Here is a 6,258-nt window from a genome sequence, read left to right on the forward strand (position 1 = left end):
GCTGACCAGGCCGGTCAGCTGACCTCAGAGCTGGTAACCATTGGTTGATCATTTTAGGGTGGCGCCAGCGAGCACTGCTCTATATATGGTTACTGCTGGCCACTCTCAAATTGTCTGCCGTTGCGATCACTACGTGGAAGCACTCAGACCTTAGTCAGATCCTACAGTGTGTTTGAACCAGGAGGACCTGGGAATTCACACTGAGTCAGGGAACTTGTGTTATTATTCTGTTATACTTCAGACTAGTTCCAGGGTGTAGAGACCACGGACCTCACACCCAAGACTAGGGAACTCGTGTTATTATTCTGTTATACATCAGACTAGTTCCAGGGTGTAGAGACCACAGACCTCACACCCAAGACTAGGGAACTTGTGTTATCATTCTGTTATACATCAGACTAGTTCCAGGGTGTAGAGACCACGGACCTCACACCCAAGACTAGGCATTGTTTGATATTTGTTATGACCTGTTGCTTTCCTGACTATCCCTCTGCTTTCTGATTCAGTACCACGCATATCTGATATACCGTTGCCAAACCCTGCCTGCCTGATACCGAATCAGCCTTCTGTCTTTTGTACTTTGTCTGTCCGTGTGTTGCCGACCTGCCTTGCCCGACCTCGAGAGCTATCTCTCTCCACTAAAGAGATAGTCTCCAGATCAGTCAGTGACATCCACCTCCAGGTGTCACTCACTCTCTGGTCCTTCCTACCTTCAGCCTGACTCCACCCCTTGGAGAGTCTCAGGCTGCTGGAAGGTTTCTGTACTCTCTATAGCAGTACTTCCTGTACTGCCTAGGGCCACCTGCTCTTCAGGTGGGTCACTCAAAGTCATACTGTTTCACCAAACACTCACTACATAGTTAATTAGAGGTGTCCAGAGGTTAGCACTATATCTGTATTATTGGTGATTCTGCAGATCATCCATAATCAGGTATAGATCTGTATTCTTGGTGATACTGCAGATCACCAATAATCAGATTCTCTCTGCGAGCTGACACCGATCTTTACAGCGAGCTAATAGTTCTGCCACGCCAGCTGTCAGACGCCGGGCAAGAGCGTGACTGGCAGACATTTGCTTCTTACGCTCAAATACTTCGTTTACGGACAGCTGGGTACTGCTGTGGACAGAGGAGAAGGAACCGCTCAAGGGCAGAGTCGGTGTGGAGGAGGGTGGGTGTGAAGGTGCAAGGGAGAAAGCGGATGAAGACGATGCACCTGAAGGAGGAAGAGGAGAAGGAGGGTGGCTTGTCTTTTGGGTGCTGCTTTTCCTCAGGTGTTCTTGCCATAGCTGTTTGTGCCTTTTCTCCAGGTGCCTTTGTAAGGCACTTGTCCCTACATGAGAGTTGGCCTTTCCATGGCTCAATTTTGCTGGCAGAGACAACAGATGGCTTTGCTCCGATCTGAGACACACATGTTAAAAAATTTCCAAACCGCTGAGCCCCCCTGGGGTGATGGCGCTACGGTGGCATCAGCAGCTGACATTGAAGGGCATGTTGGCTGGGTGTCCAAAGCTGGCAATACATGGTGCCGGACACTGCCCCCAGCTGTTTCTGAGGATGAGCTCCCTCTGCTTCTATCATGGACTCCTCTCCTCCTACTCCTCTCTGACTCCCCCTCTGAACTGTCCCCCTGGTCATCTCCTCTATCGGGAACATACGTGGCATCCGTATAATCGTCATCATACATAATCCTCCTGCCCAGCTTCGCTTTCCTCAGACACCTCCACAACTGCACCAACATCAGGTGGTTCACCATCCCCCTCCTCACACGATACGTCCATACTATCGCCACCTAACTCAGACGTATGAGGTGGTGTACCTGCGCCTTCTTCTTGTTGTTGCAGTATTGGCTGTGAATCAGTGATTTTACCACCACCACCAAATAACTCCTGCGAAGTGTCAAATGCAGTGGATGTGGTGCTTGTAGTAGCGCTGGTGGCACTGGCTGCGGGAGATGAGGTTTTCTGTGTTAAATACTCAAGCACGTCCTCACAATTTTGGGAAGTGATGGCACGTGCCTTCTTCTGAGCACTGTACTTTGGGCCAGGTCCGCACGAAATCACAGCAACACCACCTCGCACAGACCTGCCAGTGCCAGGTGGCCTTCCTCTGGGTCTGCCTCTACCTCTACCTGGTTTGTCCATTTTGTCCATCTCGGGGGGATGCTAGGTATATGCAGTGAGGTGAGTTCACTCAACACAAAGGTAGTTAGATGCAGTGTGGTGGGTTCACTGAACAGTAAAGGTAGTTAGATGCTGTGAGGTGGGTTCACTGAACAATAAAGGTAGTTATATGCAGTGAGGTGGGTTCACTCAACAATAAAGGTAGTTATATGCAGTGAGGTGGGTTCACTCAACACAACAGGCAGTTATATGCAGTGAGCTGGGTTCACTGAACAATAAAGGTAGTTAGATGCAGTGACCTGGGTTCACAACAGGTAGTTAGATGCAGTGAGCTGGGTTCACTCAACACAAAGCTGGGTATATGCAGTGATGAGGTGGGTTAAGTAAACACAACAGGTACTGGGTATATGCATTACTGGGTAGTACAATGTGCAACTCCCTGTCACACACACAGGTAGTCACTGAATGTGCTGGGCTGCTGGCAGTGGCACACACAGTATGAATTAGCAAGGTTGTGTATGCAACAAAAGTGTCAGTTTGACACACAGAAAAAAAAAGTACAGGATTAGCTCTGAAAAGAGCTATTGAGGGGTGCTATAAAATAATATAATAATAATCAGCCAGGAGCAAGCTAAGCAGCCAAGAGCCTGACTAGTCTGTCCCTAGTAGAACAAGTCTGCAGCAGCTCGCCCTATTCTGACTAGCAGCAGGCACACGAGCGAGTGTAATGGCCGCCGGAGGCTGCCTTATATAAGGGGGGGTGGGGCTCCAGGTCTTAGTATAGCCGGATTGGCTACAATGTGCCTGCTGACTGTGATGCAGAGGGTCAAAGTTGACCCTCATAGTGCATTATGGGGCGAATCGAACTTCCGCAAAAGTTCACCTGGTCTAGGCGAACGCGAACCACCAAAGTTCGCCTGGAACCGTTCGCCGGCGAACCGTTCGCTACACCTTTTTAGTTATTCCATTGTTTTATTTTATACTAGCTGGACGCCCGGCGTTGCCCGGGTATGTATTTGGCTAGTGTTGGCTCTGCCCACTTTTCCTAACCCTAACACACAATTACTTAATGACCAAGTATGTGAGCTTTGAGGTCTTTGGCACCAATAATTTGCAATGAAATAAAATTAATCTGATTGGATGTGGCTCCACCCCTTTTCTGAATTTGAACCCCAATCACCCAATGGCCAACTGAACCAGGTACAGGTGATTAACAGTGCAAGAATGGCAGCAATTAAATATTCCCCTTAAAAATCAATAGGTGGATTTTGATTGGTTTTTATAGGCTCCACCCACTTTTCTGAATATTAATCCCAGTCACCCAGTGACCAACTGTGCAAAGTTTGAGAACCCTACCATTAACAATGTAAGAATGGCTGCAGTTTACATTTGCGCACGAAATTTGTGTTTTTCTCCACCCACTTATTTCCTAACATTGTTCAGGTATGTATTTGGCTGGTGTTGGCTCCGCCTACTATTTCTAACCCTAACACACAATTACTCAATAGCCAAGTTTGTGAGCTTTGCAGTCTTTGGCATCAATAATTTGCATTGAGATTAAACAAATCTGATTGGCTGTTTGTGGCTCCACCCCTTTGTCTCTATTTGAACCCCAGTCACCCAATGACCAACTGTACCAGGTTTAAGGCTTGTGCCATTAACAGTGCAAGAATGGTAGCAATTACGTACTACCCTTGAAAATCAATAGGTGAATTTTGATTGGCTTTTGTAGGCTCCACCCACTTCTCTGAATTTTAATCCCAGTCACCCAGTGACCAATTGTGCAAAGTTTGAGAACCCTACCATTAACAGTGTAAGAATTGCTGCAGTTTACATTTTCTCAGTGAAATGTGCATTTGTCTCCACCTACTGATGACCCGGCATTGCCCTATTATGTATTTTGCAGGTGCTGGCTGAGCCTACTTTTCCTACTTTTCCTAACCCTAACACATAATTAATCATCAATTAAGCATCAATAACCTGCATTAAAATGAAACAAATCAGATTGGCTGTTTGTGGCTCCACCCCCTTTTATAAATTTAAACTCCAGTCACCCAATGATCAACTGTACCAGGTTTGAGGCTTGTGCCATTAACAGTGCAAGAATGGCAGCAATGAAATATTCCCCTGAAAAATCAATAGGTAATTTTTGAGTGCCTTCTGTAGGCTCCACCCACTTTTCTGAATATTAACCCCAGTCATCCAGTGACCAACTGTGCAAAGTTTGAGAACCCTACCATTAACAGTGTCAGAATGGCTGCTAATTACGTTTTCCCAGTAAAATTTGTATTTGTCTCCGCCCACTTATGACCTGGCATTGCCCGCTTATGTATTTGGCTGGTGTTGATTGTGCCCACTTTTCTAACTCTAACGCACAATTAATCAATTACTCAATTACCAAGTTTGTGAGCTTTGCGGTGTTTGGCATCAATAATTTGCATTGGAATGAAACACATCTAATTGGCTGTTTGTGGCTCCACTCCCTTTCTGAAATTTAACCCTAGTCACCCAATGATCAACTGTACCAGGTTTGAGGCTTGTGCCATTAACAGTGCAAGAATGGCAGCAATGTAAATATTCCCCTTGAAAATCAATAAGTTAATTTTGATTGGCTTTTGTAGGCTCCACCCACCTTTCTGAATATTAATCCCAGTCACCCAGTGACCAACTGTGCAAAGTTTGAGAACCCTGCCATTACCAGTGTAAGAATGGCTGCAGTTTACATTTTCCAGTGAAATTTGAATTTGTCTCCGCCCACTTTTTGGTTATGGGAATAAAAAGTATCTTATACTTTATTGCAGGTAATGTACTATATGTGTGCCAAATTTCATTCAAATCCTTTCAGCCATTTTTGCGTGATCGAGTAACAAACATCCAAACATCCGAACTTTCCCATTTATTATATTAGTAGGATTTAAGACTTTACAAAGTAGATGGAATGGTTTGTTTTCTTTGCTCAGTGGCAGCCTATTAAGTGCCTCCAAATAAAAAATACATTAACCTTTGACCTTTTTTTTATCTCCTTCTGCTCTTAGAAGTTTTATTTTGCCAGGAAAGCTTTATGGCTGTAATTTACTTATCCGTTATGTTTACTATATTACTGGCAACAGTGTCAGGACAAGGTCCTGCAGCACCCAAGGCTGAGACACCAATGTGCGGCCCCCCATCCCTCCCACCCCAGCCATCACACGCTGATTGCTATTAGACTAAGAGGTGCCCTAGGGCCCCTAACACCTTAATCTATAGTTATCTGGCTTGCAGTCACTGCCATGTATCCCATTTTCTTATTTCTCTCTGCTTCAAACCTAATAGGGGCATGATAGCTGAGCCCCCTCCTACACTGCACCCTGAGGCTGGAGCCTCTCTTGCCTCTGCCTTGGCCTGGCCCTGCCCGGCAAGGTACTAACAAGACAAAAGCTGTCACTTCCATGCCTAGAAATTAACTCTTTCAGGCAGCAAAATAAAACATGTAAAACAGCCTGGTTATTAATATGCTTTGCACTGTACATACACATGTTTATCTCATCGTGTCATATGTCGCCTCGGGTACACTTTGGGCCACCAGCAAGCAAGAGAATACGCAGAATAATTTTGACAGTACGTTTTTGCTTACTATTTTGAACATTTTCAACTGCAGAGTGTTAAAAAATTATTTTAAATAGAAGATGAAAAAGTAACTCCTAGGAAAAAACTTAGGAGAAAAAGTGAATTGTATAGGGGGGCTTTGGTGTCATGTGGTGATGGTAGAGGTGGTGAAGGGGTGGTGATGATTGCGTGTGTGTTGCGGTTATTTGGTGTAGCGGTGGATGGGTGTGGCCAGGGCCAGGCCGAGGCAGAGGCTGGAGAGGCTCCAGCCTCAGGGCGCAGTGTAGGAGGGGGCGCACAATTCATTCAGCTGTCATTCCCAATTGTGTTTGAAGCAGAGAGAAATAAGAAAAGGGGATACATGGCAGTGACTGCAAGCCAGATAACTAGATATTAAGGTGTTGGGGAGGTTGGGGGCCCTGTGGCCCTCTTAGTCTAATAGCAATCAGTGTGTGACGGCTGGGGTGGGAGGGATGGAGGGGCGCACTTTGCTGTCTCAGCCTTGGGTGCTGAAGGACCTTGTCCCGCCTCTGGGTGTGGCTGTGAAAGGT

The sequence above is a fragment of the Hyperolius riggenbachi genome, chromosome 1 (genome assembly GCF_040937935.1).
Source record: "Hyperolius riggenbachi isolate aHypRig1 chromosome 1, aHypRig1.pri, whole genome shotgun sequence".
Classification (NCBI taxonomy): Eukaryota; Metazoa; Chordata; class Amphibia; order Anura; family Hyperoliidae; genus Hyperolius; species Hyperolius riggenbachi.